We start from the raw sequence: 24,878 nt of genomic DNA on the forward strand, positions 1-24,878 counted from the left end.
TATATTCACTTTTATATGTTTTAGGAACGTGAAAATACACTAAAATCATTAAATTTAAACAGTTTATAAGTATGTAACTGCTTTTTACAAGGACATTACTTAAGTATATTATTTTATATTTCTATTCTACTTATGTTGCATTTTGACTGAATAAACGTTTGATTCGGTGATAAAATTCTTCATGATGATTGAAAATGGTTGATGTCTATTTGGCAACTTCCTAAAATTTCATTCTACAGATTCGCGAAATTTGATAGACTGCTCGTGGACAAGTGCCAAATGCCCTTCTAACAGTGCCGTGAAGGTGAAATGCCGAGGTGAAGAAATATTGCTATTCAAATACATTATGGATATTACCCTGCTGTTTTGAGCAAAGATTTTAACATAATGTTTCACTTGCTCATAGATTTAGAAAAAGGAAAGTTTGTTTGCGCATTAAGCAACTGGAAACGCATATTTCTAACCAACATCTGATCACCCTCCGAAAGCTACTTAAGTCCTCCTACAATATAGCATCAGAAACACTTTATGATTTGTTATTTTCAAAATCATGCATATATTTGATGAGAAACACACGAAGGCAAATGCAGCTTTCTGTTTGCTTGTTTGATTGATTGGTCTATGCTGGAGTGAATGCCGCAACAACTAGAAATACCTGGTTAATGAAAACAGAATGTCATGATAATTAGTCGATACTCCAAGAAAATGCTTTGTTCTTCATCAAGCAGAAAATTCATCATTAGGTGTGCATTGTTTTCTCTCAGAACCAGGTTTTCTTGGATGCTTTGTGAAACCACCCCCCTTGCAAGACTACAGTCCTTTTCAGAACCTGTCGAAGTCAAACGTGGAGAGTGAAATGGAATGCGTCTCAATATGTCGAGGGCTAAGAAAAGTTGCAGATTTAGCCGTTATACACCAAGGAGCATGCTGGTGCTTGTGATCAGAAAAACTTGATGCCATTTCGACCCATCGAGGTTACCGCTTTCTTAAACAGTGGTCATGTCAAAGCATGGCCGACCTGCAATCCAGACATGATCTGTATTTTGCATTTAATGGTGAGTTTCATGCCATGATATCTCAACATGTGAAGAGTTTGTTTGCAAAAACCGATAAGTCCATATTTGCCAAATGGAGATATTTGCGAGGTCAAGAAAAATAAAGAGAATAATAAGAAAAAATTTTGACCATAACTTAAAAAATATACCTTTATATTTAGTGACCAATATATCATTTAAAATGTACTATTTTGTACTTTATGACAAAGATCGTACTTCAAAATCTTGAAAAATGGACTTATCGGTTTTTGCAAACAAACCCTTCATGTATTCCTTTAAGTCTGATATTGATGGTCTCTAATGATTTCCGTTTGAGGCATTAATCAACCCACAAGATATGTGACACAGAACCCACTAGATGTGCATTCCTAGCTGTTAAATTGACAGGAATTTTGAAATATTGATCCTTTATTATGAAAGCTGTGATGCCTACTTGTTAAGAGGAAGAGTAGAGTTACATTTCGTGTAGTTTTGTTGCTGTGTGCTGATTAGGTCTATGCTGAAAGGTCCAAAGAGAGAGAGAGAGAGAGAGAGAGAGAGAGAGGGGGGGGGGGGAGGGAGCTCCTGTTCCGTGTCGCACGGCACGGTGTTGTCTTGATTCTCTGATCCCTGACCTACTTTGGTAATGCACACCTTACATTATGATATGTACAGTGCAAGATAGCTGGAGTATAAATGGCAAGGCAACTTAGAAAAACAAATCATTTTATCTAACCAATTTCTTCTCTGTCTTTTTGGATAACTTTCAATGCTTTTTACATAAACTGCAGAAGTATACATTGTATTTTTCATACTGTGTTCAAAACAAAAAATCACATGAAATGATTATTTTGTAACGAAATGACAATATTTTGTAACTAAATGAACATTTCGTCCACAAAATGATAATTTCGTTAACGAAACAGACATTTTGTCGACGAAATGACTGATTTCGTAACGAAATATTCCATGCGACACTTGGCGCTCCATGGTTTTTGTCCATGGTTTAAACTATGGTTTCATTTGTACCACCTTCGTGAATCCGGGCCAATGTATCTATCTGCCACTTGGAAAAAAAATCTCAAATTGAAGCAGTTACGTTCAATCTATTGTTTATCATATCTCATTGTTTCCATCCAGGCAACGATATCCTCTTTTTTTCCTTTTTGAATTTTTCGTATGATATTTCAATCTAGCTATCTTTATATTCCTTGGTTGTTAATCTTTACTTCAAATTCTGTGTTATGCCCTATCACAGTATTTTAAAACAATGGTTATTGTCCTACGTACACACATGATCTTACCGCCACGTGTTGTATCCAAACAAAAATGATAATTTTCATGCACGAACTATATAATGTAGGACCATAATGTGATGCAGCAATGAACACAGCGAGATCATAATCAAGATTTCCAATTTGATTGATCCGTTTTCTGCATCCTGTTCTTTGAGCACATGGTATCAAAAGTCCAGTCGAGTTTCTGTAATGCCGTGTTATGATGATTCCAAGGAAGTTTTTGTACATCGCTTAACCTTATTAAAACGTGGTTGTTTTTTGCGACTTTATATCCAGTTTTCTATGACTTTAAACATTCTCCAATACAAGCGGCTTGCGTAATGGTGATTCTAATTACGTTTTTGTGCATCATACCGCCATATAAATTGAAGTAATTTATGGTTGCCTTTGATGTAGTTTCCTACGGCTTTTGCGATCAACTTGACATTATCCAACACGGACAATGGGATGCCAACATCACGTGGTTTGGCTCCATAGTAACCCTCACTTGCGATAAAGATTACGTCATAAATGGCAGCGTGGCACTGCAGTGTGTAGGACAACCTGGAAGGTCGACTTACTTTCCTGTTTGGAACTCATCGGTCCCATCTTGCGAAGCTTAGCGGTTGACAGTGAGTCTTTTCCGTACACTCATATTCAGTATAAGATTTTAAGGGAAATATTATCTTTTTGGATTGTCTAGTAACAGGTCCAAGTTACACTGATAAAATGAGATAGGTGTCCGCGACCACTCGGCTCAGTCGAAGTCACAACCAATTCCAGCGTAATAAGACAGTGTTTATGGCAACAAAGCGAAACCTACACAAAGCTGTGTATTGGAGTTGAATCTGACATTTGAATGTGTTGAGAGCACAGGGGTTTTGCAATATAACAAAGACCTTGATCTTTTCGAAGCAACTTGTTGCATAACTATACACAGCCCTGTCGCTGTACACAAATGTAAGTCGACAGGGCTGTACGGTGTGTGATACACATATCTATATACGTAACCCCATACACGTATCTACTAAACCCCTCGAACACGGCCAAACAGTCGACAGCGCCCTCTTTGCCCAGTGCTGCGCCGACATTTCGAATCATTTCTGCGATTTCTGCGGCGTACACGATTAAAAAAGGTGTAATTTTTGGTAAGTTGTAAATTATGTACATGTCAATATCAATAGCTAAAAATGGTAGCTAAATAGATAAAGTTTTCAGCTTATGTACACTGTAGTCTTAGTAACAAATATGGTGCAGTAAATTCAAAATCGAGTCGGCGCCCCAGAATCCTGAGATTACGTATAGTGTCCACACGGTACAGCCCTGTCGCGACTCTCATGTACAGCGACAGGGCTGTGTTTAGTTACTTGTTGCAAGAACTCATTGTCCCGTGCCCTCCTGTGGGTGTTGATTAACGGTTCTTTTGGCATTTTATAATTATTTCCTCGTATCAATTGTACGTAACACAAATTTATAATCTATGTTATTTTTGTGTTATCTACTTCCAATTTTCTTTAAGAATATATATCGTATCATATTTGTTATACATAGATAATATCTTGTATGAGACAAAGTGACTGCTTTTAACCCGTTGAGGACGGTTTGATTTTGCTACAACACGCATTTCCCATAGACACCTGCCCGAGTATACTCGGGACTCGTCCTCAACGGGTTAAAGCACATCTAGAACTATTTGCTATTACATGGGTAGTGCTGCCTCTTTTTTTCCTTTTTTTCCCCTTTTTTTTATATTTCTCTTTTTCCCGATGATTGTTCTTATATACATGTTCATGTATTTATTGATTTGTTTTTTACTCCAATAAAACACATAAAAAAAAGAAGAACTCATTGTAAGTAAACAGAATTGACTGTTAAAGATTCAACGCAGTGATCTACTCTACCAAGATTAAAGGCACAATTTACCTTTTGCATATGAAACAAAAACCCAGCATTAGTGCTTTAAAATAGTTCTAAAATGTAAGTTAGGGATAGAAACAACCACTGTAAAAATTTGAATCCGTGTAATCGATGTTAAGTGTTGTTAAATACACAAAATATAAACAATAGTTATAATAAAAATGTTTCCAGACTAAAGCGTATACAGTTACGGTTTATTGAGTAAAACACTGATATCTCCTTATATTTTAGGCTTTATTGCAAACATTTTATATGGTAGGATGTTTTATGATACAACAGACATACACATATGAATCAAATGTGATATCTTGAACATTTTTAAATCACTGCTCCCAAAGGTAAACTGGACCTTTAATAAGTAGCACAAAATGGATTACGTAATTTCATCAGTGTCAGCTCAAGATCTGTATTCCACGAGTGACGATAGCGAGGTTCTGCTATGAGATACAATGTAAATAATGCACTTAAACACTCTATGAGTTTACTGAACAAAGAATGCAGCTTCTCAGAAACAAAAAAAAACACATTTTTACAGTATTTCCCCACAAAAGCCCCAATACAATTTCGTTCATATTTACACAGAAAAAATATAGAAACGTTCAGGAGCAAATCAATGACATAATACTCACAATTCTTAGACACTGTCTTCCTAAACACTCTAGACAAATACTAGACCCGGGTTCAACAAAATACCTGTGGTTCAATACTCTATCCTATGCGCACGTGTGATTCAAATTTGTACTGTCCTACGAGGATGGGGGTGAAACGGGTGATGAGATAGTCCGTAAGGTAATGCAGAGGTTGCCAAGATAATCGGGATGTCGTCCGGTAATGTTGGAATGCCACCGTGTGCACCGGAGGGCTATCGAGTTAATAGGAATTCTGTCCAGCTAGCGGGAATTGCCCTCACGCTAACCGAGATGCCGTTGAGATAATGGTGATGCCGTCGAGTGTAGTGGCGATGCCGTTGAGATAATGGTCGTGCCGTCGAGTGTAGTAGCGATGCCGTCGAGCCCAGCTCGTCGGTGTCGATCTATATGGGAATATTATAACCACCACTCATATAACATTACTTATTCACAGGGTAGTACCACAGTTCAATATTTCCTTCACCTAAACCAATAATGCTAATGTATAGTACCATGATTAATTCTTACACCATCACAGAGACCTATATATACCTACTACTGAAATAAACCGCCGCCATGTATATAACGATATACTGACTTAAAATATGAACATTACAGGTCATCTCGTATGTGAACTATCTCACAACAAAAAACAACTAAAACTCTATTCTCTTAACAGATATATCCATTTCTCATTTAAGTTCTTTAGCAACCAAATTTGTATTTTAACTTATCGTTTACCAAAATTCTAACTTCATTTACTTTAACTGTGAACAACAGAACCTGGATTGTATTTTCCTGATACAATCACAGAAAAACAAAATACACTGTATCAACAAATATCACTGTAAATGTAAACATTTCACATATAACATTCGCCTGCTGACTTGGTCTGCCTTCCTGCCAAACTAAAGCAAAATCCTATTTACCATTATACAACATATCCAATCTGACATACATCATATCTATACTCTAACATAATTAATTCACATATTATAGTGAACCAGCGAGCATAACATAAATCTCTATACAAAAAATATAACAATAATAACAAGGTTAATTCAGAATATTACAAAAACAAACTAATACAGCTACATAACTACTTACGTCTGATTTGGTGTTCAGACCCTGAAGTAATGGTGAGGAGGAGACTTCAGCTGTTGTCAGTGCCTGCAGCATGTCTTGCGCGTGTCCTGCCCTTATACGTGGGGCTTCTGTGCCATGACTTTCCTGCCTGAAATGCAGCGCTGTGTTGTAGGCCGATCAGCTACCTCTCTACTCCTATCACCAGTGATTGTGATTGTTAGAGAAACAGCAAAAACTGAAGAAGAAAAAAGCAAAAATAACGGACAGCAACATTTGGAACGTTATGCCTGATTTGTAATTTTCATCTGAAAAGAAGAAGAAGAAGAAGATATTTCGCAGTCAGTCACTAAAATGCATAGTATGAAGGTATTCACCTAAATGTATTTCAAGGAAATTGCAGAGGAACTATTCTGTGTCACCAGGAAGAAAATTATGTACATCTGGACAACATTGTGCCTTACGAGTTCATGAGCCAATGCACTGCATGGTATATGATAGACTATATAGTCGAGTGGATATCTATTCTTCTGTTCGACTGAATTATAAGTGCAATTATGGTGGAAAATAGATCTCAGAGTAGTCTGCATATCAGTGCTCTTATAATGCAGAAACGTTATGATAAATAAAATAATACTAACAATGATAATGGTAGTGTCAACTTCTATAGCGCAACAATTCATCAAAAATATACTAAAAGATTAAGAAAGGGAAGAAGAAGAAGAAGAAGAAGAAGACGACGACGACAAAGAAGAAGATGAAGAAGAAGTATACAACCGATTGACAAATTGCCCTACATCGACGTAAACAAACGTCGATGAACGTAAATTTACGTCGATGTAGGGCAATTTGGCAATCAGTTGCAATGAAAACATCTCGACGGAAGAATTTCATGAATTTGAAGAAGAAATATGTATTCTTTTTTTATCTACAGCATATCAAACAGGTATGTTTTAGAAATGTTTTAAATGATTCCACTGAGGATGGTTGCAATAAACATTCCTATTATTCAACAAAGTCTCTTTCACTTTCGGATTAACGTAGCCTCAGATATACAAGCTTTGCGTTTTAGAAAAAGCGAACCTTCGTAATCACAAGCATCAACCACAGACACGTAATGGAAATGTTTTTAATTCATTTCCTAGCAGTAACAAACAATCTTAATGAACATGCATTCTGAAAGAAATAGTCGATTTTTTTTTTCGTGTGGTCATTGTCCTGCGCTTCTAAAAATGTAATCCGACGTTTCTCTCACCACTCATCCCGCCTTCCCCTCCCCCATTGATTATAAAATTACAAGTGGACACGCACAAATAGCAGCAGAAACATAGACGAGAATATCAGAAATAACAATGATGTCCATCTATCCTTTAATTAATCATATTGTATTTTGTAGTCATTCTCTCCCATCCAGGTAACGATCGGTCAACATGTGGTCACCCTGGTAACGTAACACACGGAAAATGGGATTCAAACAACACGCTGCTTGGATCCGTGGTAACCCTGGACTGTGACGATGGTTATGTGCTCAATGGTAGTGCAACTCTGCTGTGTATGCAGTCATCGAACATGTCTGATGATGGTCGAACGACATCTTCCTTTGTCTGGAACGCATCAACCCCTTATTGCCAAGCAGTTGAACGTAAATTTGCAATCGATCAGACAACGTTTCTTTTTGACGTTCACATAGCTCTAATACACGGAATAGTTTTACAAACAGTGGGCTCAGAGACGGACTATGATTTGAAAACGGCGTGCAATTTAAATATCAGAATTAAGTTATGACTTTTGGGAGTTTGCTGTCATAACATAAACACTCAGAAAAAAAAAGAAGAAAATCTAAATCGTTCAATAGTGTCTTGATGTCTTATACTTTAGAATAATTATACTGTATACACACCCCTATTTCTAAAATATAGAAATTCGGCGCATTTACTGCCTCGTTGTTAATTAATATTGTATGTTCGATAGAATTAGTGTGACCAAATGACACTCCACAGAGAAACTACTTTTTATGGAATATTCTTCAGAAAGGTACAGCCTCTTAAAAAAATGAGAAAAGACTGGTAATGTCATACCTATCCTTTGCCCATTCTGGCTTTTCCGACGTTGGCATTGATACAGAGAGAGGGGGAGCTCCACGTACACCCATTAACGAACACGAGTGAATGCCTGTGTCGCTCTATTTCTATATGCATAAAATAGAGCTGTATAGCACTGGGACATTTATACCTTTGTTATTATGTCACTGCAGGAACCACAACAACATTACATTTTGATAGATATAACAAACTTACATCAGCCTTTCTGCCCACCAGTATCGTTAAATGAAATTATTTGATTTTCAGATTTGCCATTATAGTATAAGGTCGTTAACAACCGCGAAGAACATTAATCTGTTTGTAGAATTACATTTATATCGTGACGTGTCTGATATACTTGAAATGAACCTGTTCTTCTACTAATTTTGTAATATCACCATTCAAATTTCAATGTCTGAAATAGACATTCTGTCTTTTCCAGAAAACGAGTCAAATTGTGATCACCCTGGCAACGTATCGCACGGAAAGTGGGATTCAAACACGACACTGATTGGAAACACAGTATTCACCCTGCACTGTGATGATGGTTACACCCTCAATGGTAGCGCAACATTGCTGTGCATTGACCCTTCCAACAATGGTCCAGCCGCTCACTCACCAAATCATAAGGCATCAACCCCATCTTGTCAACCAGTTCAAGGTAAATGCCTACTGACCCTCATCCGGCGGTTTAAACATTTGCTATGAAGTGCCCATAGAATGGTACGACCACTGAACCAAGGACCTTATGCTTTAGACGTTTATAAGGCAGGGAGGAACTTTAATTCAGACACTTATAAAAATATGTGGGCTTTGTGGACAATAAAGGAAGCTTTAAAAGTTACACTTTTGTGATTATTAACAATCGGGAATTGAATAAAGATGCTTACGCACACGGAGAGGGAGGGGAAAAGAAGAAGAGAGAAAAGAGGTATAGTAATGGTTTCATTGTTTTACGTGCAAGCGTAATATGCTGAAATAAGGACACTTCAGAAGGGCTTTAAATGTTCAATGTTAAACATTCTACTGTAACTATTATCATGATTATCAGGTATACAGTTCAGTCATCCTTAATATATGGACTAGGTGAGGTGAGAACTTGTAATTACAAATAGATGCAAAGCATTACAGAGCACAATGTACACGAAAAAAAAAATATTGAGATTGAGCATTAAATCTTTCTTTACTTTTCATGGGCACTGAGTTATATACTGGGAACGCCCTTCCAATTCCTTCTCTTCCCTCTATCGCCAACCATCTAGAAAGGACTATAGATATGTTTGGCAGCAAACAAAAATGATAGCTCTTAGAATATAATCTTGCCTTCTACATGCGACTAACCATGTCATTTACCGGGACATTTCCAATGACTTTCATAATCGTTCTCTCAGTTCAAGGTAATACACCGAAATGTGATCCCCCTGGTGACGTCTCACACGGAAAATGGTATTCAAACACGACACTGAATGGAAACACAGTATTCACCCTGCACTGTGATGATGGTTACACCCTCGATGGTAGTGCAACATTGCTGTGCATCGACCCTTCCAACAATGGTCCAACCACTCACTCACCAAATTATAAGGCATCAACCCCTTCTTGTCAACCAGTTGAAGGTAAATGCCCAGTGACCCTCATCCGGCGGCTAAAACATTTGTTATGAAGTGCTCATGGAATGGTACGACCACTGGACCAAGGACCTTATGCTTTAGACCTCAGGCAGGGAGGGAACTTTATTTCAGAAATTTATGAAAATATGTGGGCTTTGTGGACAATAAGAGAGGAAAAAGATACACTTTTGTGATTATTAACAATCGGGAATCGAATAAAGATGCTTACGCACACGGAGAGGGAGGGGAAAAGAAGAAGAGAGAAAAGAGTTATAGTAATGGTTTCATTGCTTTACGTGCAAGCGTAATATGCTGAAATTAAGGACACTTCAGAAGGGCGTTAAATGTGACCGTGCACCTCAAAACGAACATAAAGTCGCACACACTGATTTTGCGTGAGGACTGAAAACAAGTGAAATGGGTCAACCTAGCCAAAATTGACTTTTTCATATTTTCTGAAAGAGCAGGTCTTCTTTTACATTATGTTAAAATTTGGTATTATAAAACGGGCAGGAAAGTGTGTTTTTTTAGCAGTTTATCTCGAACATTTTTGATAGAATAGTGTGATTAGGTGTGTCTTCAGAATCCCTTTTTCATTTCTGAAAAACCTTGTCCACACTCTTCACTTTCAACTCTAATAACTTTTGCAAGGATAGTGCTACTGCTTTGAAAGTTGGCATTAAATATGGACAGAATGTGTTAATGAGACATGCTTATTTTCAGTTTAATCTGATAATCCCTTCATTGTTGTTACTCCAGTGGTTTACTTCCTGTTTTTTGTCCCATTCATCGCACAGCCAGCACGGTTTGGTAAAGATTAAGCGCTTGAATAGACACTGTACTTCAGAGCCTCTTTTCTCAGTTCACACTTTTTCTGAGGTTGTGCTTTCTTTCCAATATTTAGATAGGTTAGGAGAGTCCATTTGATTTGAGTTATACATCATTTTAAAGCTTAAAGTCTGCTCTTTCAGAATATGGTCTTAACTAAAAATTCATATCTGGCGACTTTTTGTTTGTTTTGAGGTGCACTGTCACAAATGTTCATTGTTAAACATTCTACTGTAAGTATGGTATCATGAATAATGTCATTCAGGTATACAGTTCAGTCATCTTTAATACACTGTATATGGACTTGTTGAGGTGAGAACTTGTAATTACAAATAGATGCAAAGCATTACAGAGCTTAATGCACACGTATAGGATTACGAGTTTCATTAATTTTTCGAGAAAAAAAAAATTGAGATGGAGCATTGGATCTATCTTTGCTTTTCATTTGGCATGAGTTATATACTGGGAACGCCCTTCCAATTCCTTCTCTTCCCTCTATCGCCAACCATCTAGAAAGGACTATAGATATGTTTGGCAGCAAACAAAAATGATAGTTCTTAGAATATAATCTTGCCTTCTACATACGACTAACCATATCATTTACTGGGACATTTACAATGACTTCCATAATCATTATCTCAGTTCAAGGTAATACACCAAAATGCGGTCATCCTGGTGACGTCTTACACGGGAAATGGGTCTTGAACACCACGCAGCTTGGATCCATGGTAACCTTGGACTGTGACGAAGGTTATGTCACCAGTGGCAGTTCTACATTGCAGTGTGTGGCGTTATCCAACCAAAGCACGTCGACACACCAACCATACTGGAACGCATCCATCCCATTTTGTCAAGCAGTCGAACGTACATTTTACGTTATTTAAGTATTGTACAGATATATAATATCCTACATGTGAAGCTGCTATCAAAACCTAATCGGATTTCCATTGATGTTTGTCATTTCCTAAATGTGTGTATGTTTGTGTGTGTGTGTGTGTGTGTGTGTGTGTGTGTGTGTGTGTGTGTTTGTGTTGAGTATTTCCATTACTTCACCTCTTCTGTGTGAGAACCTGCCGGACTCCTACAAAATTCATGAGAATTGAAATATCGGGTTAGATAATTGTAGCCGAGCAAACTACACTCGCAGACTTCTGATTTTGTCCTCTTCGAACACCTGAAATGACTTGGCAGTGAGCACACTGCTGATGCAAAAAAACAAACAAACAAACAAACAAACAAACAAACCAAAGCAAAAAAAAAAATGCAACTTCAAGATTACAAGTCGGCAGCCTAATCCACAAACTTACAAAGAACTTCTCTTGAGTTCCGCTAATATTTATAAAACTTTGTCTTTACAATTAAACTAAATGCAAACTGAAAACTACAAGCTCCAGAATGCACAACACCCGTTCGCAGGCATTGACATCATTTAGTCTTGTATACTAGCGCGTTCAAAAAGAGTGAAGTATTGGCACTTCTTCATGTGATTAACTACATGCCTTTATCATTCGATGTGACGTAAAGCACGTGAACTTGTTAACCTTAATATTCGTATCATGTACTATAGGTTAAGCGTGGCACTCAACTTTATATACTCGCAGTGTCATACTAGTATATGAATGAATCTGTGTGTGTGTGTTTGTGAGCGTGTGTGTGTGAGTTGAAAGTTGAAAGAAGTTAAGTGTGTTTGTGTATCTATAGATATAATGAAATGATGCTGATAATGTGTACCAAACTCTTTCATCTAGAGAAGATTAAGGACAATGGATGTCCCAGGATACCAGCTGGATCTTAACAGCTTTTGCCCTGTAATAGATCTTCCTCAGCTTGTTTGTCTGTTTATACAAACATGGATGCAATAGAACTTTGATTATAAGATGTCATATGGAATAATGAACATAATTTATTGATTGAGTGTGATTTTAGAATAACAATTTCAGGACGGGGAGACTGTGCTTATATATTTGACAATTATAAAACGTTAATGAATGGAACATAACATGAATATATGATGTATGGCGTATCATTTGTACCTTGTAGACACTGTTCCACATCTGCTGATACCGCTTACAGCTTCAATACTGATATTCATCAGCCTGCTCTTCCTCATCACGGCTTGGTGCTTATATCGCAGAAAGAGGTATAGTGTTTTCTGTAAACCTGTTTGTCTTGTTTATGTCAGTTCTTGTCAAAAATTCAGTCGTCTTAAAGAGCACCGATCACACTGTTGACCAGTCACACTGGTCACAATGACGTGAGAAATCCCTTATTTTAGTCACCTTCAGAAAATTCAGCAAAACGCGAGCAGTAGAGTGCATTGTCTTTTTGATATCAGACGTTAAGTAGATTATGATTCACCTACGAGTTAGTCCTACTGAGCAATGTTTGTAATATCATCCCGTCCTCTGTACTGAAGGCAAATCATTCTGCCCCTCGGACTCTCGAATGGGACATAACGTGGAAGTCCCATATGTGAGAGAGTCACAAGTCACATACGTTAAAGATCCATCTTTATTCATTCATCAGACAACTTTCCAGATGGAAAATGAAACAAAAAGAAAAAATGAATGCATAAACAAGTCAGGGCAAAGATATTACTTTTTCGTTGTGAGTGCTGATAAAAATATTGGATAAGAGCAAAATAAATTGTGTACAGAACTGTGGAGGAAAACGGAGTGGCAAAGGTAATATATATATATATATATATATATATATATATATATATATATATATGCAGAGCGAGAGACAGAGACAGACGGACAAACAGACAGACAGAAAGAGAGAGAGAGATAGAGAGGGAAGGAGGAAGAGGGTTAAGTTACTGAAATTATCTCTTTACGTAAGAACCATATCATCCCATGATCACACAGCATCTTACTCAGCTCCTGATGACATAACATTGATTACAGTGATTACATTGTAAAAGTCCTTGTCCGATGTGATTCTATTCGATTTGATAAATTATGTAGCTCGTCAAAAGGGTTTGGTCCTTTCTGATTTTATAATTGCAATGGCGAATGAACTGTTGGGATATCTGTTTCACATAATGCACACATAAAACTGCAATGTTTGTAAGCTAAGATCTTATCTCCTGGAGATCTAAATAGATCTGAACATAGGATACGTTTCGTTGACAGTATTTCTTTCGCATGTCATTTTAAATGTAGTATATTACCATTTTTATCATTGTAGATATAAACCGCCATCCCATCCAGACCAGGCCGATAATGGCGTAGCTCGGCCGTCAGATGGTAAAACGGTCTAACTCGAAAATTTGACTTTTTGAGGTAAGTTCACTTTCCGGGATATGTGAGGGTGCTCTTTCCAATGGTGCTATCGAGAAAATCCCATCATGTCTTGTTTTAGAGATAATTTCCGCTATCTTGGTACTTTTTTGTATTTTTCCTTCAGATTTGATGGTAAAACGGTCTATCTTTGAGTTAGCCCATTGTCGGTAATATCGTTTGGAGGTAAAACGAGCTATCTTTTACATAAACCTTTTAACCTTCTTAAGTGAGGTTTTTTGATCATCGCTGTCAGAGGGTAAAATGGTCTATCTTCGAGTTAGACCAATTTACCACCTCCTGGCCGCGCGCTGCTTGTATACGAGTGCGTACGTCTGATCTAGGCCGTACAGGTAAAAATCTCTCGCGGGACTAAAATGTTGGAGCAGTCGTTGAGTTGGAGACGTGGTGACTGAAAAGGGGACTATTTCCTTCGAATGTAAGTAAATTAGTAAATAAATACATAGTTCTCTACTGCACTGTATAAGGGAACTTTTAAATTTGTTTTGATCTAACAGTTAGATATATAACCTTGATTTGAGATTTGGTATAAAATATCAAGGTTCAAGCGCTAGTAGAATCTAACGTAATAGGCCGATGCCTTATGACTGCATTTCGCACCGATCCAGCGGGCATGCCTACCAACCCCCGGGCCGCCACCCGACCGTGCCGGCGGTGTGGAACACCGATTATTCCGTAAGGCACGTCTTGACACGGTGCGAAAAGAGGCCTTGCTTGAGGTTTACGTCTAGATTTAGGTGTCTTGTTCGATCTAAGGTTTCTAATCTATGGCCTCATCACATGCAGTTAGACTGAATCCTCGTCTAACGTTAGGTCTATGGGATCTAACGATTACACTCTCTTTAACTCTGGACATTAGCTATCGTTAGGGGTTAGAATGTGTTAACTGTTAGGTGAATTAGGGCTCTACGCCTGTTGGTGTTAAGTGTTATGCCAAAACAATTATTCAATCGAGCTAACCGTTAGGCCTTATTCACAATGAAGTTAACACCTAACGTTAGCACATTAGCAGTTGTATACCGTAGACAGTACAGGCCCACCCTTAGGCCACCCACTTAGGCCTACTATTAACGTTAGATGTACACTGTATTTGTAGGGCTAACGTTAGAGCCAGGTCCAGGGCAAGAGACTGTGCATAGTCTATACAGAAGGTACCGTATAGCGTAGTGCTCTAACGCTAGATCTACTATTACTAACGTTTAGAGTCTAATCAAATACAGTACTAACCCTAGTTAGACCTGTATAATTATCATAAAATCTAACGAGTCTTAAGTAGAAATATCTGGCGTCTAGTAAAAATCTGGGCCACTGATTCTACCTAACGTTAGAGGTTTCTAGTAACCTTACGCTAGTAGTATATAATGGCAGTTTTATTGTAAGACCCAGCCTACCGTTAGATAGACCTAAGTTTAGACATCTAGACCCTCTTGAGGTTCTAAAATCTATGCATAAATGATACATATTATACATCTAACGTTAGGCTAACTTTGCTCCATAAAAGTAAGAGTTCACGTTAAATCTAACATTTCTAGATCTTGATCTCAATAGAATATCCTAACATTAGCTCTGAACGTTAGCACTAATTAATACTATTACTAGTCTCTAGAGTAGAGGTCTGCCAGATTGGAATGTCTTTTTTTTTGGGGGGGGGGGGGTCAACAAAAGGGAAGTGAACTTTGCCTTTCTTCATCAGATGGAGGAAAATATATGATATGTTGGTCAGAAAAAAAAAAAAAAACCTGCACATTAAAGTGCTTAAAAAGAGAAAACTTCACAAAGGAACAGTTGCTGAATCTGAAAGGAAATAGCACAGAGCATGTTTTTTTTTTTGATAGTTTAAGATATAAAAGACATCAGTAAAAGGTTCCAACCCAAACACCAAGTACAAGAAGTAGTGAAAAGAATATGATCTGGTCAAGATGTATGTTTTTCCAGTTGTTTTTTTTTTTCTTTTTTCACATGTGCCATAATTGCCATGATGTTAGTAATACTATAATATAATTTATGTTAGCTATTCAGGGCCCCAGCAATGTATTCTGGTACTTGGGATAAGGGAAAGTATTAGAGGGAAGCATTACCCACATGTTTTGGAGAGGTGATTTTTTTTTTCTTCACTGAGAGACGAATGCTCAGTACAGATATCTTATCGCACTGGTCTGCAGAACACAAAAATAATATCAGACTAAAGGTAGAATTTTAAAATTTTGGCAGTCACCATTCTAATTTAGTTATACAGTGACGAAAGTTCAATGCAACAGCGTACAGTCATAATTAGCTAGGATATGTAACCAGGAACTGTGAAAAAGATAGAGATATTGAAATATCGCCTAAAGAGAAAATTTTGTTTTTCTAACTGGTGTAACGTTTGTGATGGTGGACACATAGCATACGTCACATTAAACAAATAGAGTTTATCAATGCAGTTAATGTAGTCAGTGCAATTTGTATTGTTGATTTTCAAAGTCTTTGGATGTATGTCACAGACATTTGTTCATGATAAAACAAAATCACTGAGGACTCATTCTTTCATTTAAGAAGATTGCTTTCAGATGGAATTTTTGTTTTTGTTTTTAGATCGAGACTGAGGTTTTTTACCTTCAAAAACGAAATAGATAAAAAGCATTTTGATAACCAACAACATAGATGTCAAGTGCTGCTTTTCTAGTAAATGTGCGCTGATGGCAAATCATTATTAAAAAAAAAAAGAGAGAAGTTGCTTCATTTAGTGTTTACTGTATTTCATTGTGTGTTGATATAGTCCGTAAACGCAATTTGAGACGATGGTTGCGAGCGTGTGCACATTGTGTAATACGTTTTGTTGGTTGACTGGGAATTTAGAGTGTTTATGATAACTGAAAGGATTTTTTTTTTTAATCACAAAGATGTGATAATATAGAACACACACGAAAAAAAAACCAAACAATCGAATTGCAAACAAACCATTTGTTACATGTCTGCTCCAAGGTCATAGAACTTGGCCAAGGATAAATATTATAGACTCGATGATTTAACCGACTTAATGATGGGAAGGGGAAATGAGGCTGTTATTGCATTGTTCGCATTTCATTTCTACCTTTTTACTTGTTGTTTTCTTTTTTTGAGGGTGATATTTGCCTTATTATTTCACACAAATATCTAGGATACATATATGATATTCTTATGTCGCCGAATAATTGTGCGTTCCAAACAACCCTCATGTAAACAATCAATCATCATAAAAGAAACATTTAGTAAGTCTTCTGCGGGAGGATAGATCAAAATAAAATGCAAACACCTCGCCTTAGAACATTACAAATGTAAAAGTGCTTTCGTGCCTATCCCTTGCAGGGCTGCGTTTCAGGGCCCGAGAATGCAAACTATATAGTATTGTATTGATAACCATGAATTCCCAAGCTTCTCGGGGGGGGGGGGGGGGAGGTTGAGTATGCAGGATGGGAGATTTGGTACCGTAATTTTGCCAAGTAAAACGTGATTTGTTATCACGGTTTCCATGACAACCATTTCCAAACATAGTAAGCAATCTATATATAATTGGTATAAGCAGGTTTCATTGTTAAACAGATTAGATAGATTAATACATTTCTCACACACACATACAAAAACATGTTTCAACACTTCTACGTTTTAAAATCATGTATTTTCTGGGAGCGACCTAAATGATCAGTTGCCATGGTAACAACATTACTGACCAGCCCTCTTTGTATTTTTTTTTTCCTGGCAAATAAGCACATTTCAGTCATATCAAGGTGTCACAAAGGGTTTTTGCAGTCAGCTATCCAACCTGTCCATTGACTTCGCCGATTATGTAAGATAAGTATACCTACACGCACTATATACCATGTACAATATATATGGGCCTACGCTATACATTCGATTTTCCATTCAAAATGCGCGTCCAGTAAAAAATACATCGTCCCATTTAGGATAACATAAAACGAGTTATCTTTCGCCTTATCTTATAATTTCTTTGCTGCATAAGATATCAGAACATAAATTATATTTCGAGCAAATAAAAACGTTTGAATAGACTGATTTCGGTAGTTTAAAAAAAAAAACAACTTTGAAATATTGGTAGATTCTGCAAAGTAAAATTTTAAGTAAATCACGGTTTTATGTTTCATTGCGCCATATATGTGCGTGTAATATTCTACTTTCAAATGTATATTAGTTAGGTTCTACACTTGAAATGGAAGATAACACATTTCTAGTTTAAAAGGTACTTATAAACTATTAATTTTTTCGATAAAAAAGTAAAAATCTTGATTTTTTGATATTCTTTCAAATTTTTGGCTAAAAAAGGCATTTTTCGGCAAAAACGCGCTTGACATCCGGCCGTACGCTAAACTTCAGTATTTTTGCAAAACTTTCATCTGGGAAGAAAGACCACTTTAAAACCACAAAATAAAACGGTAAAATGGTCTAACTAAAAGATAGACCATTTTACCATAGTATGGCAATAGTGTTTGTGGTCTATCTAGAAGATAGACCATTTTACCATCTTATGATGTGTAGCGGAGTGTATACATGTGCTGTGGTTAAACAGTCTATCTGCACAAAAATCTCATTTATTTTATAATTAAAACCCCAAATAAGCACAAAATTCTTCAGTTATCAGTGTTTGATATGCTTCTTCTTGTCCCATTGCTAAAAATGCATTATACCCATCTCGTTAAAAAGCTCAAACCTCTAAACTTTAAAGTCATTTTTCTCAGAACAGCAGTTTTCGAGATAGACCGTTTTACCATCTGACGGCCGAGCTCCTGGACCTGGTAGTCGCGCTAACAATGTTGCTTTCCAGCTTTACACCTTGATACCTTCCGTCAGCCATACCGCTAGCTCTGAGGGATATCCCGTCTCTGCAAGAGCTGAAAACTCTGCAATTGATCAAGATCACGTTTACCAGGATGCTGACGAGGTACGCAAAAAAGTTACCGAAACGCAACGAATCTCAGTTAGCAATGTTTTGGTGGAGGGCAGCTGGAATCATGGCTCGTCCACTGAACAGCTACCTTTTACATGTGAGCAACCACTTGGAGCAGAATGCCAACTGGGAACTTCTCATCTGATGCCATCTAGCGGAGATGAGGAATATGAACAATTGCAATTCCCCTTCACTGTCACATCTGGCCAAGGGACTGCGATTAAGCAAGTCCGCCTGTTTGACACAACAGAATACAACTCGCTCGAATCTACGAAGGGTCCTACAATCGGCCATGCAACGGACTTTTCTTCAGCATTCGACTCCGATGACTACAGCCAGCTGAATCTTCCCCAACACTCTGTTAGGAGAGGATACGTTTACAAGAGCGATGAGAGCGCAGACGAAATGGCTCCAAATTGTGCTGCTTCACCAAAGACTTGCACGCAGCTGTACGCCAGAGTGCAGAAGAAGCGAGGTGCACTTTCTGACAAAGACGGCTCCACTGAAGCACACCAAAGCACCACAGAAGAACTCTATGCAAAGGTAGATAAGACAGGAGATAAGTTCTCAAAGAAGGATAGCTCTGTTGCAGCACGTAAGCTTGAGGAACTGTACGCCAAAGTGGACAAGCAGGTAAATGGACCGTCAAAAGAAAATAGTTCCATTGGCGGGCAAGGACAGACCCCATTAACCATAAATGGCGCCGAGACAACACCTGTAGATCTCTATGTAAATGTGGATATGAGAGGAGGACATTTCCTCCAAGAGGCTAACTCTGTTTCATCACGTATGCTCGATGAACTTTACGCCAAAGTGGACAAGCAGACAGACGGACGTTCAAAGGAAAATGGTTCCGTCGGCAGGAAGGCAGAGATAACGAAAGACGGAAATACCGCCGATACAGCATCTGTAGAACTCTATGTAAATGTGGATAAGCGAGATGGAGGTTTCCAAAAGGAGGATAGTTCCCTGTTTGCACGTGGGTGCGAGGAACTTTATACGACAGTGAATAAGCAGAGAGATAGACCTGCAAACGGAAATGGCTCCTCTGACGGGCATCAGGGCACCGCAGAAGAAGAAACCGTTTCAGAGAGCGCAGCTCTAGAGCTCTATGCAACAGTGGACTAGGGAGGAGGAGAGTAGTTCAATTGGCCGATGGTTTAAGAAAGAAGAAGAGAAGGTTTAGTTACTCGGACGATGTTGTATATGAATTCATAATTACAGTGAGCATGCGTATAATACATAAAAACTATGCAGGTCATTCAGTTTTTTCCCTACTCATATTCCTAAATGATTGCTATTCAAATGCATTTTAATCTGTGAATACTTTTTTTTTAATACTCAAAATGATACATATACGGACACATGTATGTATAGGAAGATATGCTTTTTTATCTCTTCCTCTTTATTGAGTGGACAGTCTGTATTAATTTCATATAAAGAATGAAACCTATGAGGTCCAGACTTTCTTGTAAGAGATTGTAAGGGGAAGCTGAATGTTTTTATGTGTACGTCGTAGGGGGCGACGGGGTGAGATATTAGTTCTGAACAAAAAGTAGAAATAGCTTCTCTCACTTTTTTCCGAGCGGCCTAGAATCATGACATAATTGAAAATAATCAAACACTGGCTAATTAATTGATATTGTTTAAGAGCTATAAAGGTAAATAATCACGACGGGTAAAAACGTTTACAATAAAACAGGTTGAGCAGAGCTGTATTCCATACCTTCTACTTCAATCATGTAAATGACATTTAAAATTTCGGAAATATTCATGTGGAATTTGATGTTATCAGATATGGAGGAAAACCTGATTTTTTTGTTTGCTTTCATGCTCAATGACATGACAAATAAGGTACCCCACTACGTCTGTAATGATGAAGAATATTAATTGATCAAAATGGGCGCTAGGTGAAAGGCGATACAATTAAGTTGTCAATCGACAAGATGTTAAACCTAGTGCGATATACAGTAACTGAATAATTACTGTATATATATATATATATGAATTTCCAAACATGTATATTAAGAATGAAGCTACCAGCAAAGTGTTGCGCTGACAATGCTTTGATTCTTATCTCTGTGTGTAAGTTTATTGGGGGGGGGGGGGGGGGCTTTATCCACCATAACGCCATGGTCTCTTTTCAATAGGTCAATAGTTATGGAATGCAAAATAAATTTTCTTTGTTTACGTTGATGTTTAATGAGAAGATAAGGAAACAAAGTGGAAATGTATGTGACTGTATTCGGTGATCCCTCGCATTTTTCCCCAAGTTGAATTATCCTTCGGGTTTACAATGCCAGGTTTAAGTGTGTGCGTGTGTGTCACACACAAACACACTGCTATAGCTTCTGATCATCCGAGCATTGAGAATTGAGGGTTTCTGGTACAGACAGTGAACTAGGGCTTTCTATAGCTCAGTTGGTAGAGCACAGGGCTAGCATCCGGAGGTATCGGGTTCGAATCCCGATGGAATTCCATTTTCTTTGCTCATTTTCCACTGTCTGTATAATACGTATAGAGCTGTAAATATGAATGAAGTGCGTTAGATCGCTCGTACGAGATTGGTTGTTTTGTTGTTGTTGTTTTTCTAAAGGAAACAAAAAACACTGAATTGCCTTTGTGCATTCCACCTGACATTTCCATCTGTAATAATTGCCAACAGAAGCGTAGAAACTTATAGTCAGTAGTGCTACCGCTTTTGCGCATCCAGTGGTTCAAGTACAGTGACTCTTTCTACTCAAAATCAGAGCAAACTGTCATCCTCAGCATAATTATACTGAGTATGTTTTCTTGTTTAGAAGATGCGATGTTCACGGGAATTCTGGTTTATTCCCTAAATTAATAAGTTAGTAAGTATCTTGTAATCAAGAAACCACAACCATCAAATATAAAAGCAGAGCACGTGTAAAAACGCCAAGAAACATTATTATATATTTCTACCCCAACCGTGTATATAGATTATAACAAGTTCTCTTTCGTATTACATAAAGTTTCACAACTGTTTATGCCAGAATACAAACTTCAGGACTTAGTGCACGGCTTCTCTTTTTTTTTTTTTTTTGTCGGTGATGTTGGAATAATAAAGAAAAACGCAAAGCGGAATAAAGTACGCTCTTGTGAATACTGCAAACTGGCCGCGGTCTGCTCAATTCCTAAAGTATATCCATATGAATTATCTCTCTCTCTCTCTCTCTCTCTCTCTTTCTCTCTTTTCATATATATATATATATATATATATATATATATATATCAGTGCTCCACACTAACTTTTTTGTTTGGTGGCCCGAGAGAAAAAATTTGGTGGCCCGAAAAAAAACAATAACAAATGTTGAAAGTCCTGTTTTTTTTTTTTTTTTTTAATGTGTCAAATATTTAGTTGGATATTTAGTTGGACATATCTACTCATAAATAAACCTCAAAAAACTCGCAACACTCACTCTCAGGCATTCATTCAGTCCTTTTCATCCATCCTTTAAACAAATTTAACTGCTAATTTCCGGCGCAAAAATTTACAAATTTATTGACATTCTTTTAAAAAAGAATTGGTGGCCCGAGGCGGGCCACCAAATTTGCCCTTTTTTGATATTTGGTGACCCGACTTTCATTTCTTGGCGGCCCCGGGCCACCGGGCCACCGTTAGTGTCGAGCCCTGTATATATACATAGGCCTATAAGTAATCAGTTTCCTGTCAGTTTCATTTCAAGTCAAACGTGCTGTGACGTCGATAAAATTGAAGGTGCAACCTGGCTAAATGTTTTGATGCATATATTAATTTGAAAAAAAAAACAACTTATCTATCCATGTTGATATCATAGTAGTATACTGCTAAAGGGACACTTTAAATGCCGATATGCTGAGTTTGGGAAAGAAAATACCCATACGAATATGGTTTTGACGCCCCAACAGCAATATGTGTAGGCCTAGACACGCAAGACATGCACACAGTCATTATAATATATATATATATATATATATATATATATATATATATATATATATATATATATATTTCTATTTATACTATGCTCCGGCCATTAGTTGCTAACACGCCGTCCTATGTCAGGGATACCACAGATTTCTTGTGTCACATGAACAGAAAAGGGCCAGTCCCTTCGAATGCCATACTAGTGTCAGCTGATGTTAGCTCCCTCTATACCAATATACCACATAAAGAAGGCTTAGCCGCATGCAAGATTGCTCTGGATAAACGGGACGACAAATCCCCTCCCACAGACCACCTAACCCGCCTAATTGAATTGATTCTCAAACTGAACAATTTCAAATTTGTTGACACCCACTATTTACAAAAAGAAGGAACAGCCATGGGCACACCAATGGCTCCCTCCTATGCCAATATTTTCATGGCCGATTTAGAGGAAGAAATCCTTCATGCATCACCACACAAACCGTACGAAGACTCATGGCGCCGATACATCGACGACATCAATTTCATATGGTGTCATGATCAATCTCCCCTTGATGATTTCATCTCCTTGATAAACTCATTTCATCCCACAATCAAACTCACATTTGAAACATCCACTACTCAGGTTCCCTTTTTGGACGTTTTGATTTATATTAAGAACAGAGCACTCCACACTACCCTCTACTCTAAGCCCACTGACAGTCATGCTTATCTAATTCCCGAATCTTGTCACCCCTCCCATACTTTGCAGAGTATCCCATATAGTCAAGCGTTGCGCATTCGTAGAATTTGCTCAGAAGAGGTGAATTCCTCACAGGGAATAGCACAACTACAAGAACATCTATCACAGCGCAACTACAACAAAACAGATGTCCAGAAAGCTGTAGATAAAGCTTCCACCGTCCCCCGAGAAGACCTTCTAAAATACAAAATCAAAAAGCCACTGAAAAGGACGCCCTTTGTTGTATCATTTCACCCAAATCTAAGAAAACTCTCTCAGGTCATGCGTGAACACCTCCCAATTCTGCATCAGGCAGAGAACATGAAACAAATATTCCCTGAGCCTCCTATTGTATCCTTTCGCCGAGGTCGATCTCTTAAAGACCTGCTGGTCTCCGCCAAAGTGCATGAGGAGGCTGATGTACATGCAAACAGACCAAGGGGATCAAGCAAATGCAATGCCAAAAAATGTTGTATCTGTCCACTGATGGAGAACACAAATAAATTCTCCAGCACCGTCACGGGAGAGGAGTTTCACATACTGCAACATATTGACTGTAAATCAAGTTACGTAATTTACTTGATCACATGCGCCCGATGCCGAAAACAATATGTCGGAAAAACCACCACAACGTTATACACACGCATGAACAACACCCGCTCTGACATCCGCAAATATAACACAGAAAAACGTAAACAAATTCCGGTAGCACAGCATTTCAGCACACTTGATCACACAATCGACGATGTACGGGTCACGGGCATTGAACTTATCCACAAAAAATCAAATCAAGTCACTTTAAGGCGGGAATCATACTGGATCTTGAAACTTAAAACGCTCACACCGTATGGTATTAATGTAGATGAGTAATATAGAATGGTATTTAGGAAATGTATATGAAAGATGATATTGTATTCATCAGAAGAGATGTTGCAATGGATGATTGATAGTCATTGTCATTGTTATATATCAAATAATTAAATACATATATGTATATATATATATATATATATATATATATGTTCACACATGTATATGTATGTATGTATGTATATATGCATGTATATGTACATTTATATATAATGTATATATATATATATGTGTGTATATATGTGTGAGGGGTTTGTTTGCAGGGGCCGATGAGTCCATTTCTGAAGATTCTGAAGTACGATGTCTGTCATGAAGTACAAGGTGATACCTTTTGAATGATATATTGGTCATTACATATAAAGATATGTTTTTGAGGTTATGGTTAGGAGAGGCAGAAATTTCCTTGTTGTTCTCTTTATTTTTCTTGACCTTTAGCCACATGTGTCTCTATTTGGCAAATATGGACCTGTCGGTTTTTGCAAGCAGGCTCTTCTATGTATATATATGTATATATATAGTGTATGCATGTGTATATATTCATAACATGGGGGCATGAATATTATATAATATGTATAAGAAATGATGATTATAGATAGAGAGAGGTAGAGTTGTGCACCAGAGAAACAGTATATATAATAATTATTGTGCGATACAGCTTTGTTATATCACGTGGG

General features: G+C 37.6%; 1 pseudogene; it reads left to right on the forward strand.

Moving 5' to 3' along the window:
• The first annotated feature begins 856 nt into the window (after nucleotides 1–856).
• LOC140227338 (uncharacterized) lies at nucleotides 857–19,899 on the forward strand (annotated as a pseudogene).
• Nucleotides 19,900–24,878: the final 4,979 nt, after the last annotated feature.

The sequence above is a fragment of the Diadema setosum genome, chromosome 4, assembly GCF_964275005.1.
Source record: "Diadema setosum chromosome 4, eeDiaSeto1, whole genome shotgun sequence".
Lineage (NCBI taxonomy): Eukaryota > Metazoa > Echinodermata > Echinoidea > Diadematoida > Diadematidae > Diadema > Diadema setosum.